Source organism: Gopherus flavomarginatus, chromosome 3, assembly GCF_025201925.1.
Source record: "Gopherus flavomarginatus isolate rGopFla2 chromosome 3, rGopFla2.mat.asm, whole genome shotgun sequence".
Classification (NCBI taxonomy): domain Eukaryota; kingdom Metazoa; phylum Chordata; order Testudines; family Testudinidae; genus Gopherus; species Gopherus flavomarginatus.
This window is the reverse complement of record NC_066619.1, coordinates 146489248-146503741: the sequence shown is the minus strand read 5'-3', so window position 1 is coordinate 146503741 and position 14494 is coordinate 146489248. Positions and strand designations below refer to the sequence as shown.

The following is a 14494-nucleotide window of genomic DNA, read 5'->3' as shown; positions in this document are numbered from 1 at the left end:
AAGGATTTAAAAATAGCCCTGGAACCATGTCTGTGAATACCTGAATTTTGCCCAGGTCCTCCAAATGTTCCTAGAAATCTGAGTAATTTTTATATGTGGATAACTATGAAATGTATGGAAATGCAATCTGTGGTATACTTCATCTTTGATCTTGGTCCACTGGGATATATCACATGACACACTCTTTACATCAAGTCACATTGAATTTCTCCTATGTTCTTGATCTGACTGAGTTTCTCTCATGTGATCAGGAACCTGTTTAGCAGAAGCCATTTCTTCTGGCTTTAAAAAGTAAGAGAAGGGTCCTCTGATCCAGCCAGGGAAAATATATTTTCTTCCTGTCCTCACCCCTGTGTCTGAGTGACTGACTGGTAAGCAGCATCCCAGGATATTATATTCATTTCTGTATAGTGTTCTATCAGTGCACACTACCTTGTCATGCATTTGTACTTTGGCTCCAGTAAATATATTCTGGCATTTAGACATTGGTAAGGATTACCCTAGATCAGAGTTCTGTTGTTGTATCAGAGCTGTGGTCTAATCCTTGTGAACTCCAGAAAGAGGGCTGTGCACTCCTTCTCTAATTATCTGACTTAGTATTATTTCATGTTTTAGCTCATAAATAAATGTATCCCAGTTTTACACAAGGAATAGTCTTTCTCAGAGATCAGAATTCTATTGTTTTCTTGATGTTTCTGTTGCACCTGCCAGGACTGTCCTAAAGACTCCAAGAATTCAAAATTAATCTTTCATTAAAGATTATGTCATGTGTTGCCCACCCTAGTGTCTCCAGAGGGTTCAACTCAACCATAGAGGGCAGGAGGAATGGGAACCATGTTTGCTCAAATGTGAACATGTTGGAACATCAGTGCCTGCCAACCCAGGTGGTTCTCGCACACAACAAAACATGCAACTCCATTTTAAAGTACATTTGGAAGGGTTTGCACAGCTCTAATTGCAAAGGTACAAGGTCTGAAAGTTCACCCTACTTTGTGGAACACTGGGCTAAAAAGTGGTCAGGGAAGTATTCTTGTTTGCACACATTTTCTCTGGTGTTGGCCCCTCTCAAAAGCAGCCAGATTTTGAGGAAGAGCTGCGCAAGTTCTCACTGAAGCAATTTTTATACCTATCACTGACTTTTTGAGCAGAATGGTGGATTTTAGCACGGAGATAGGGCTGACTTCATCCTCTCCTAGTGCCAAGTCCTCAGAGAAGTCTTATCAGCTGCCAGAGATAGTGGCAAGATGAAGAGTCCAACCAATGTCTGCTGTTTTTGGCTGACTTTTGGAGCATTGTTTGTTGGCTGGCTCCTCTGCCAATCTCGATTTTCTCTTAGGGCAGACAGTAGCCATCTGTGTTTTAAACACAACAAAGAGGAAAGTTGCAATGAAGAGGGACATTTTGGTCATTGTTTGCCCCACTTTGGGGGTTTTGGGCACGTACATGGACCTCAGCAGCTTGAGAGACATAGTCTAAGTACCTCTTACATCCCTGTAGTCAGCTCAATATACATGGGCTCTAAATCAAATACTTTCCAAAGTAGGTTTCTGCTTTTGATTTCTATACTTGATCTGAGCTGTTAGGGCGTTTTATTTATTTAAACAAGTCTATGCTGTTAAATTAAATTGGAGTTCAAATGAAGCTGCTAGAGAATACCAAATCTAAACAAAGAGAAATTAACCAATCTGGTGTTCATGTTTACAAATCTGACAAATTTGTCGAATGGCAAACTTGAGCATATGTTGTTGAACCTCATCTGTAACACAACGGGTGTAAATTGAAGATGGGGAGTTATTACTAATAACACGGTTTTGTTAGAATATTTGTTTAACTGAGGAATTTCAGTCTGACCCTATTGTTCTAATCTCAAAATTGACACTACAGAGATTGACTCTACAGACAGTAACAGTTCGACATTTGGGCTCGTGATGCTGCAGAATTTGATTTTGCAATTACCGTGAATGTACACAGGATTAATAAAAGCACTATGCATGTTTTTCAAGGAGGTGTGAGAGTACATTTCAGTTTCTTACCTCTAGTGTAAGACATACGAGGAAGATGGAGTCTGCGCGGCATTGATCTGCCAAACACTCAAAGTTAATCCCCAAATATGGCGCTTCCAAAGAAACATTTATGGTTTACTTCCCATTAAGAGACAACAATAGTGCACGCTGCCCTAGCACATGTTGTGCCAGACTCAAACATGACCAGACATTATTTATAATGTACTGGAAAATAGTATTCTGACCTAGGCTACTCAAACAATAACTTCCCAGGGACATGAGTGTTGGTCCTCAAAAAGACAACATTAACATAGAGATACCACATGTGCTGTGCGACTACGGTTATGTTCTAGGTCTAGTGTGAGGAAATATCTCAGGCACCATAGATACCTTTTCTTTCCAACAGAGAGAGGAAATAATTAAGTATCTCAGATACCACAGTGTGATAACCAAAGGCTTCTGTTTTATGGAAACCACTATTAATTGCCCTTTCCTGCTTCCTCCAAATATTAGTGTAGCCCATATCATGTTCATCTTTCATGATGGCTGCAGTAAATATTTCAAGTGTCTGATATTTTGAGATCCTTTTAAGCAAAACTATTATTATTATTTAATGTTTTGGTCCTATATGATAACCTCACTTAAGCAATTTCCCTTGATTTCTCTATGAATTGCAAAAATTTCTGCTATGAAATCACATATGTTGAAATTCAAACATGAAGGATAACACTCATTACAAGCATCCCATAGTTTGATTTATAGAAATGCTTTTTCTTTAAAAAAAAAAAAAGCTGCCTATCCATATATTATAGGCTCCTTTGATATAACTTTAAAAATATACCCTCAGAGTTCAGCAGCAGTTAGTACAACCTATCACCAGTGAGCCAGGCAATTTCAAAACAATGCCTCCCCACCCATCTTTACAATCTCCATCTCACACACAGATCCTTACTGAGGTTCCTAAATAAGTGACCTGACTGTCCATTTGTAGGGCAGGAGTGGGGAGCATCCAGGGGCACACATCATCTGAGCAGGGTAAAGTGCTTTATTTCAGACAATATCAGGAATGACACAGACTCAACATGACTCCTGGATGTTGTGAGAACTTCCAAAGACTCTGAAATGCCTCCTGCCACACTGATTTTCAAAATAGCTCAGTACCTGACTACTCCTATTGAAATCAAGTGCCTTATTCAGATATTCAGATCAAGTGCCTTATTCAGGAGCCTAAATGCAGATGTGGGAATCTCTTATTTTTTTAAATCTTGACCTAAAGGATATGAGGTGCGAAAATCAAGGATAAGAGGCTAGTGTCTCTTCACATCTGAATGTTAGAATTGTCCTATTATCCATCCTCTGTTTAATTTCAATTACCTTGCTTATTGGCTAGCGCTCAGTAAGAACAGCAGCACGGTGTTTTACTCAACACTGCTGAAGGCAGATGTGGTGACAATTTTACTTTTGTAACGACATCCAGGACAACCTACAATGGAACCTCGTGCTGCTGAAATTACACAGGGCCAAGCGCTAACTGAGGGTGAGATGGTAACAGGTAATGACAGGATTTATCTAGGCAATACAGCATTTCTTCTTTGTTAATTTCTAGAGTTGGAAAATTAAACAAGTAATCAAAATCTTTCGCTTTCCTCCTGACCCCTTCACTTTTGACCTCAAAACATAATTGCCTCTTGTCATGCCTGCAGGGCATCGGCTTGTAGTTATTACTGCTGCACTTAATCAAATGTTAAAATATCCCTTAAATTACATGTATTCTCGGTTGCTACAGACTTGCTGATCTTCATTACGGTTAGAAGCATGATGGCAGCAGATGTACTTTCAAAGAAATTGTGGGTTGGTGTTTTGAATTAGAATTCAAATTTCCCCTGAAAAAACAATGCAGCTAGATTTTCAGAGTGCATTTTAAGTGCACATGTTGGGGCAATGATGCAGAAAAATGAATATGCAAATAAAAAATTATTTTCAGTAATTCTATCCAGGTAAAAATATGGGACCTGCCCAGTTAAATAACACACTGCTCCCAAATTCAAGTGCAATGCATCATTTTCCCCTACAAATTCAGGGAAATGTTTTTGTGTTTGCAATTATTCACTAGCTGACATCCCCATGTCCGATCTTCATTCAGAAAAAAAAAAACCTATTCAGGAAGACTGCTTAAGTATGTGCTTAACTTTAAATCACTGAAGTCATTGGGCCCTGAGCACTTACTTAAAGTTAAGCGTAGGCTTAAGTGCTTTACTAAATTGAGGCCTTGTTTAGAATACTTGTCTCTATCTATTTAAAATAAAGTATTACTAGTGCCCTAATCTGCAGTATATAAACATACTTCTAAATGCTTCTTTTTCCCCTCTGGCCTTTGTCATCAAGAAGAATATTAGTGGAAAGTGAAAATTCATTTAAAGACTATTACTGCAAATGTTTATTTAACTGAAAAGGATTCTTCCCTTTCCAAATCCCCTTTAAATGGGCATCCTCTTCTGCTTATGTTACTGCTGAGGGGTAGGGGAAAAAACCAAACTACACTGTTCCCAGAACAGGAAAGGGTTAAAGATCCCAGGCTGATCCTGTCCTGCCTCTGCCACACCAGCCAGCAATATCATGATCAGGGTGTGGAATTTCTGTACAAAGGCCATGATTCACCATGGCATTAGTCTAATTTAACACTGGTTTGGTTCCAGTGTTGGAGCTACACTGGCATAAAGCCAGAGTAACAAAGTAGTAAATCAGGTCCCTACATTCATCTTTAACTCTAGTAGCTCACAAGATAGAGGCTGATAGAAGCTCTGAGATATTCAAGTCCAAGTCTGTAATGAGATAGTGATCTGAAGGATGCATTTCTAAACTCTGTTGTCTCAGGAGCCACCAGGGCTAACCAGCGGCAGCTCCAGGCACCAGTGCGCGCTCCAAGCATGTGCCTGGGGCGGCAAGCTGCAGGGGGCGGCCTGGTGGTCCCTGTGAGGGTGGCAGTCAGGCCGCCTTCAGTGGCGCACCTGCAGGAGGTCCCCGGTCCCGCGGATTCAGCGGCAATACGGCAGCAAGTACACCGAAGCCACGGGACCGGCAGACCTCCTGCAGACAAGCCACTGAATCCGTGGGACGGGGTCCTCCCGAAGACACGCCGCAGAAGACAGCCTGCCTGCCGTGCTTGGGGCGGAAAAAAAGCTAGAGCCACCCCTGGGGCTAAGAATGAATGTTGTATAGCTCTGGGATGCAGTGAATGTGCACTAGGGGAAGTCGGATGGTCCTGGGGTGAAGGCACTTGATTTCAGCATTGCCATTATGTCAGCCCCTCACAAATCATGAGATTGACTTAAAAATCATGAGGTTAGAAAACCAAAAGGGTTTTATTTACTATCTGATATCTGAACCTTTATGTTTCACTCAGGTGATATTTCTGGGCTTTTCAGGGCTGGAAATGTTGGGGCGGGGGGTTAATTGACACTGAGATTGTCACCGAATCACTTGCCTCCAGGTGCTGGGGATTTAAGTAAAACACCAAACAGGAGAAAACTTGGGGTAAAATTGCAAGATTCAGCAAGGAGATCTAGGTTTGATTCCCACTCTATCTCAGGTTTCCTGGATGATCTTGGATAAGTCAATTCATCTCTCTGTGCCTTGGTTCCCTTTCTGTAAAATGGAAATAATAATACTTCCTTTTTCCTTCCCTTTGCCTGCCTTGTCTATTTAGGCCCTGACTCAGGAAAACTCTTAAGCACATGCTTAAGTCCATCCTTTTTCAGAAAATTACCTCAATGGGACATAAGCAGCTTATGGTTAAAAGTAAACATGCTTATATGCTTTCCTGAATCGGGCCCTTGGATAGTAAGAAGAAGAACTTACAATGTATATATACAGCACCCAGCACAACAGGGCCCCGATCTCAGTGTAATATAAATAATGGTATTAAAAGGGTTCAAAGTCTGTTCATGGGACAACAGACCTTAGAGTTGTCATTGGCTCCTCGGATATCAGAATTTTGACCAGGAGTGTCTGTGTGCACTGGTGCCATGTCCTGGACTTGGGACAAGTGCAATGTTTAGTCCCAGCTGTTACTGGAATGTAAATCATTTGAAACTCAGCTAGTGTTTCTGTGCCCTGCTAAAATGGACCCAGGCTGCTTCTCTGTTACTGTCAAACAACCACGTTCTGTTCTCGGTGATTGAGCCACAGTAGTCTGAGGTGATATTGGCTTTCCTGCTGTGCTACTGGAGTTAAAAGGTCCCTATTGGAGTCTGGCTGGGGACTCTAAACTAGCCCCGAGAGCCCTACTCTTTTACATCCCTAACCCCAGTATCCTTTGCAGCCCTAACCGCAACCTGGCCAGCTGGAGCTTCCTGCTGTACGCCAAACAAGAAACAGCTACAAGGACCGCAGTTCTAACTGCAACTTCCATCTATATTTCTCCCATATAGACTATGGTGCCATTAGCTGCTTCATCTATCCCACTAGAAAACTCAAGCGACCCTCACTGGGGATTCGTTCTCAGACTATGTGAGCGGGAAATAATAAATGTCCCTGCATGGCCACGCTGGAGCGTCTGAACTGTGCAGTTTCCTTATGTTGGAGAAGGGGCAAATGAGTAGAGTGCGGTAAACACAAACACACAATTTCCCCATAGGAATTAATGTAAATGGGGGGGTTAGGTTCCAGGGAATTTTTTTTTCACCAGACAAAAAACCTATATACACACACACACACACACTCACAGAGTATAAGTTTTAAACAAATAATTTAATACTGTACACAGCAATGATGATTGTGAAGCTTGGTTGAGGTGGTGGAGTCAGAGGTGGAAGAAGGTAGGATATTTCTCAGGGAATGCCTTACTGCTAAATGATGAACTAGAATTTGGCTGAGCCCTCAAGGGTTAACACATGGTTGTTAATGTGGCCTCACATTCTATAAGGTAGCATGAATGGAGGGAGGGGAGACAGCATAGCAGATAAGAGTCAGAGACACTCCCTGAGTGTGTTAGAGAGAGAGAGATGCGCATTGCCCCTTTAAGTACGCTGACCCCATTCTAAGTACATTGCCTTTAAAAAGATCAGGCAGTTGAGACAGCAGCTGCGGCCAGCAAGCTCCCTCTGTCCTGAGCCCTGTCTGTCCCCACCCTGCTCTATATGGAGAAGGGGTAAGCGGGGGGCAGGAGGAGTAGGGGGGAGGCTGACACCCTGACATTAGCCTCCCTCTTCCTCCCTTCCCTGCACAGCAAGCAGGAGTCTCGGGGAGCAGAGGGCAGGAGCAGCACATGGCAGTGTGGGGAGGGACAGCTAACCTGCCAGCAATTGATAGCCTATTGGGCAGCTGCTGCACAGGGAACTTAGGGGAGTGGGGAGCCAATGGGGGGCTGTCGTCCCACCTTGGTTCCAAGCCCCCACCAGCTAGCTGCTCTTCCTGCAAGCAGTGGACAAAGCAGGCGGCTGCCAAACAACGTTATAAGAAAGCATTGCACAACTTTAAATGAGCATGTTCCTTAACTGATCAGCAACATAACAATGAAACAACGTTAACCAGGATGACTTTAGGTGAGGAGTTACTGTAGAAGGAAGGAAACTGGACACACAACATATAGTTTCTAAGGTGTATCTGCAGGCCAGGCAAGCACCACTGATATTTTGGGTTAGTCTACACATGGAGTTATCCTGGAATATCTACACAGGAATAACAATTCTAGAATAACTATTCCTGCATAGTCCTGTTTTTGGACACTCTTATTCCTGAATAAGAATGTCCACATGTGGAATTAATTAGGAATAGCTACTGTGCTTTAAATTCACTCCCTACCTTAATCCAAATTAAATTCCCAGTTTGGACAACTCCTTAATATCAGGGAATGATCTAGTACTGGAGGCCCTGGAATGAAACTCTGTGTAAGGGTGTGGGTGGTCTGGCCTAGTGGTCACAGCTGAGCTGTAGTCCACATGTCAGGGACAACAGTCAGTGAGCAGGAGTTAGAGGAACTGCTGGCGCTGGGTTCAATAAGCAAGAGTCGGGAGCGAAGTCAGGCTGGGGTCGGAGAGCAGGGATCGGAGGCCAGAGCTCAGGAGACAAGATAAGGTCTGGAGTCGCAGCAGGCCCACACAACTTCATGGGGTATCCTCCAGGGTTAAATAAAGCGCTTCGCCAATCAAAGAGGTTCAGGGTGCAGTCACTCTGGGTCTCTTGGGTGGTACTTTCTGCAGTGCCTATTCTCTACAGAGATCCCTGGCTGTGCCTCTCCTCTGCCTCGTGATGACACTGTGGGAACATCAGCTGTTCCAAGCTCTTCAGACCTGGGTTTTAGTCCCTGGATCCTTACACTCAGGAGAATGGGGTTTAATTCTGACACAGACTTGCTATGTGAGCCTGTGTCACAAACTTGCAGGGCCTTGATTCTCCATCCATAAAATGCAGACATTAAGACTTCCCTTGAATAGCTAGATTGTAAATTCATAGCAACAGGGACTGCCTCTTATTATGTGTCCATATGGTACTACCACAAAGGGGCCCTGGCCTTTGTTGTGACTTCCAGGCACTACTCTAACATGAACAGTTATATTGTATTGCATCCAAGTCAGAGTTACTTGGGCCTAAGTCCAGAAGATCTGGATAGACACACAACTCCTCTTCAAAAGGTAGCATGCCTTTGGTTTTGACATTGCTGCACAACCTTGAAGCCTCAAATTTCATGCAACAAATTAATGTGGTGAAGCAAGTACAATTCCAGCAATAACAAAATACACCTACAATTTAAATGACTCTACAGTAGCTCTTTATAGGAGTCTTCAGCAGGATGGGTTTTGGGGTTTGTTTTTTTTGCTTAGATAAAACTTTTCTATCCCATCACAGTATTCATGATGATAAAGGCATTTAAACAGACTGTTGCCCAGGGTTTCATTGTAAGAGAACAAGCTTTTAAAGAGAAAAAAGTAATAATTCTCCTCATTAGTCACAATTATAGTTTATATTGAATCATATATTATTGACTTATTATAAGTAAATACTATTATATACTTGATATTAGACTTTTCTTTATGATTATGTCAATTTTAAAACAATAGCCCAATTTCTGATCTCTGTTAAACTGGTGTAATTCTGGAGCGCTGATGCCAATGGAGTTTTTTAGACATACACTGGTGTAACTGACATCAGAATCTGTAACTGACACTGAAATCTAGCTCACTATCTGGGTGTGGCAATCCCAAGTCAAAGGTCCTGAGCTGGAAAAATACAAATTTTAAGGACCTGATTCTCCTCTCACTTACACTATCGTAAATCAGGAGCAGCCCCAACAAAATCAATGGAGTTATACTGCAGAAATGGTGTAAGTGTGAGGAGAATAAGATCCTTTAGTGGTCTACATTAGAATCGGTCTGTGACAGGAAATAGTACAATGCAACAGAGCAAGGTCTGATTCTTCTCTCACTATGGTGTAAATCAGGAGCTGCCCCAGTTAAGTCAAGGGAACCACAAAGGTATGGAGAACTCTGTAAAAGAGATGAGAGTCAGACCAGCTGGGTGCATCTGGAGTTTACTGAAGCATAGAATGATTTAAAGTAATGTATTCCTACAATCGCTTCAAAGTTAAAGTTTAATCTGGATTTGTGGTCCCTTGAGTAGTTCCTAAAGGGAAACGTTAAAGCTCCTGTAAAAATATTTGCATTATAAAGAAATGATGAATGGTGAGATAAGGATTACTTTGTACTCTTTATGGACTTGTTTACTATTGCATTAAATCTATTCTTGTATCATTGCCCAGAAAGAGGAGCTGTATGAAATCTGAACAATTGTCCAGAGATGAAGAAAAAGAAGAATCTAGCCATCCATATTAGACGTTTCTTGGAGTTCCAAAAACACTGATAGGTGTCTGGGGGCCAAAACCAAAAGCACCACTCACAGGAGTCAGGAGAACACGATTCAGTCCGTATTACTTCATTTTACTGAAAATTATCCAGATGCTGAAACCTAGCCAGATTCAGTTAGTCGTATAGTTGAACTGTAGATCATTAAAATAACAAATGGCTGTGTTCTGATGCTTTAGACATCGCCGTTTCTCTGAGTCTCTGCCATAAACAACTAGAGAAAATATGTTCTTTCCACTAGCTATAACTGTGTGTACCTTTAATAAAGAAACCTGAAACTGGTAGAGATTTGCATGGCTTGGGGTAGAAAACAGGCAAAACTCAAAGGTTCAAATTTCCAACGGTTCCTAGGGCCCTGGGGTGCTCAACTTGAGACCTTGAAGCCACCTGCTTTTCTAAAGTTGGGTGTTTATCAGTGGATCCCTCTGTCTCTGCTCTGTGAACTTGTTAACTAGAGTCTCCACAGTCCAATGCACAGTATCGGTTAGTCTATTGTCAGACACTCAGAAGCAGATAAATTACCAGTATCTCCGTGACATTGACCTGACAATGGAAACCCAACATACCCGTTTCAAGCCACTACTTGTAATCCTTTAAACTGGTTTAGGCTATACACCCAGGCCAAAAGTGAATTCCTGGCACAACCAAAGTCAATGGCAAAACTCCCACTAACTTCAATGGGGTCAGAATTTCACCCCAAAAATGTCTATGATTCTAACTATCGCCTCAGAAATGCAGAAATATATGCAACTATTTGTGAATCTGGCCAATAACAAAATTTCACCATTTCCTCCAATGGGGTTTTCCTTGATTAAAAAATAGAAGTGGAATTAAAGCCTGGGACTAAACTGAAAATTTCACACATTTGCCCTGGGTTAAAATAAAATCACAGTCAGCACAGAGAAAAGAAGCAGCTCTTTAGAGAAATGGCAGTGTTCTGCCTGCAGACATCACCCACTTTAGCAGAAAATGGTAAAGCCTTTGATGGGAAGCTGCGCAATGTTTCACTAATCAGGAAACTGCTGGATTCCCCCACCCCAGTTTTGTGTGTATGCGTGTTGCATTTTTTGTTTATTTCCCACACAGCTCCATCCATGATGAAATCCTTTCCCTTGATCAAAGTTCAGTAGCCTGGTCCAGCACAGACCACACTAGGCATACAGTAAAATCCATCGTTAGATGAGGCCTGGCAGCTAAAAGCATGGAAAACAGGGCTGTCAATTAATCGCAGTTAACTCATGCGATTAACTCAATAAAATTAATCACGATTAATCGTAGTTTTAATTGCACAGTTAAACAGTAGAATATCAATTGAAATATAGTAAATATTTTTGGATTTTTTCTGCATTTTTAAATATATTCATTTCAATTACAACATAAAATACAAAGTGTACACTGCTCACTTTGTATTCTTTTTACAAAAATTTTAACTGTAAAAATGATAAACAAAAGAAATAGTATTTTTCATTTCATCTCATACAAGTACTATAATGCAATCTCTTTGTTGTGAAAGTGCAAATTACAAATGTAGATTTTTTTGTTACATAACTGCACTCAAAAACAAAATGTAAAACTCTAGAGCCTACAAGTCCACTCAGTCCTACTTCTAGTTCAGTCAATCACTAAGACAAACAAGTTTGTTTACATTTACAAGAGATACTGCTGCCTGCTTCTTATTTACAATGTCACCTGAAAGTGAGAACAGGCATTCGCATGGCATTTTTGTAGCTGGCGTTGCAAGGTATTTACATGCCAGATACACTAAACATTTGTATGCCCCTTCATGTTTGGCCACCATTCCAAAGGACATGCTTCCATGCTAATGATGCTAATTAAAAAAAATAATGCAATAATTACTTAGCAGCTGAACTCCTTGGGGGAGAATTGTATGTCTCCTGTTCTGTTTTACCCACATTCTGCCATGTATTTCTTGTTATAGCAGTCTCGGATGATGACCCAGTACATGTTGTTCGCTTTAAGTATACTTTCACAGCAGATTTGACAAAATGCAAAGAAGATACCGTTGTGAGATGTCTAAAGACAGCTACAGCACTTGACCCAAGGTTTAAGAATTCGAAGTGCCATCCAAAATCTGAGAGAGATGAGGTGTGGAGCATGCTTTCAGAAGTCTTAAAAGAGCAACACTCTGATATGGAAACTATAGAACCCAAATCACCAAAAAAAGCAAATCAACTTTCTGCACGTGGCACCTGACTCAGATAATGAAAATGAATATGCGTCAGTCCACACTGCTTTGGATAGTTATCAAGCAGAACCCATCATCAACATGGATACATGTCCCCTGGAATGGTGGTTGAAGCATGAAGGGACATATGAATCCATCTGGCACATAAATATCTTAAGATGCCCACTACAACAGTGCCATGAGAACACCTGTTCGCACTTTCAGTTGACACTGTAAACAAGAAACGGGCAGCATTATCTCCTGCATATGTAAATAAACTTGTTTGTCTTAGCGACTGGCTGAACAAGAAGTAGTACTGAGTGGACTTGTAGGCACTAAAGATTTACACTGTTTTGTTTTTTAATGCAGATTTTTTTGTACATAATTCTATGTTTGTAAGTTCAACTTTCATGATAAAGAGACTGTATTTCTGTACTTGTATGAGGTGAATTGAAAAACGTTTTGTTTTTGCAGTGCAAATATTTGTAATCTAAAATAAATATAAAGTGAGCAGTGTACACTTCGTATTCTATGTTGTATTTGAAATCAACATATTTTAAAATGTAGAAAACATTCAAAAATATTTAAATAGTATTCTATTATTAACAGTGCGATTAATCACACAATTAATTGAGATTATTTTTTAATCCCGTGATTAATCTTTTTAATTGCTTGACAGCCCTAATGTAAAGTATTAGACAATTCATCTGTACATTTCAGAAAAGAGACTCTTCACAGAATAATTAAAGGTCTTGAGAACATGACCTATGAAGGAAGGCTGAAAGAATTGGGTTTGTTTAGTTTGGAAAAGAGAAGACTGAGAGGGGACATGATAGCAGTTTTCAGGTATCTAAAAGGGTGTTATCAAGAGGAGGGAGAAAACTTGTTCACCTTAGGCTCTAAGGACAGAACAAGAAGCAATGGGCTTAAACTGCAGTAAGGGAGGTTTAGGTTGGACATTAGGAAAAAGTTCCTAACTGTCAGGGCGGTTAAACACTGGAATAAATTGCCTAGGGAGGTTGTGGAATCTCCATCTCTGGAGATATTTAAGAGTAGGTTAGATAAATGTCTATCAGAGATGGTCTAGACAGTATTTGGTTCTGCCATGAGGGCAGGGGACTGGACTTGATGACCTCTCGAGGTCCCTTCCAGTCCTAGAATCTATGAATCTATGAAACATTCCTACCAGAGTTGGGTGAAAAGTTCCACAAACAGTAAGAATGTTTCTGAACCCCATGTATTCACATGGGTCCAACTACGATCTATTGGCGGAGTGATTGGACGCAAACATGAAGACATTTATATAATGACATCTCATCATGATGCAGCCTCAAAAATCCACAGCTCCATCAGCACTTGTTATTCATTTTCAACCTCTGGAGCACAGGGCAGAGTGAGAAACTCCATCTCAGTGCAATATCATTAAGGCTGGCTGTCATGTCAAAAAAGTGGGAAAAGCCATAGTGGCTTCATCACGATAGAAACCCCCATCCATCCCAAAAGTCATAATTTGCATTTAAAATAAACAGGAAACATCACAACATGCAATATTTTCATTCTTTTGTCAGTGACAAAAGCTGTGGGTAGTAGTTTAAAAGTCTATAAAAATAACACTAACTGGGTAAAAAGACCACAATGTTTTATAAAAATCCCTACAGTCATCACCAGTGATTCGTATTAACATAGCACACTGGAACCCCAACCAGGGACTCATTTTGCTAGGTGTTGTACAAACACTGAACAAAAAGACAGTCCCTGCCCTGCAAACCTGACAGCTTAAGAACAAGACAACAAAGAGACAAGAGTGAGCACAAGGAAATAATGAGACGGTGATGGTCAGTGTGACCACCTGGAGGTTCTCTCTGTTCCACTTCTGAATTGTGGATGATTGATGGAGTTGCACAAGAAAATGACAATGTGAGGGAAAGTCTACACCAGGGGTCGGCAACCTTTCAGAAGTGGTGTGCTGAGTCTTCATTTATTCACTCTAATTTAAGGTTTCGCGTGCCAGTCATATATTTTAACGTTTTTAGAAGGTCTCTTTCTATAAGTTTATAATCTATAACTAAACTATTGTCATATGTAAAGTAAATAAGGTTTTTTAAATGTTTAAGAAGCTTCATTTAAAATTAAATTAAAATGCGGAGCCCTCCGGACCGGTGGCCAGGACCTGGGCAGTGTGAGTGTGAGAAAATCAGCTCGCGTGCCGCCTTCAGCACACGTGCCATAGGTTGCCTACCCCTGATCTACATGTATGTGGATCCATCTTCAGTTAGCCAGTCAGTCTGCCAGGCCAGAGACAATGGTGAGTGATCAGCATTCAGTGATCATCCATTTGGAGTAAAACATCTTGGGGGCAATAGGTTTGCTCTGCTTGGGAGCAGACACTTCCTCCTCCTGTCTGAAAGGGCAGGGGCTTGAGAGTAATGGGAAGCTACCAAAAAGCA

General features: G+C 41.1%; 1 protein-coding gene across 24 annotated transcripts in view; it reads right to left on the bottom strand.

Moving 5' to 3' along the window:
- ADGRL3 (adhesion G protein-coupled receptor L3) overlaps positions 1-14494 on the bottom strand; it is an 814176-nt gene that overhangs the window by 447022 nt on the left and 352660 nt on the right. The gene's annotated exons all lie outside the window — the stretch shown is intronic.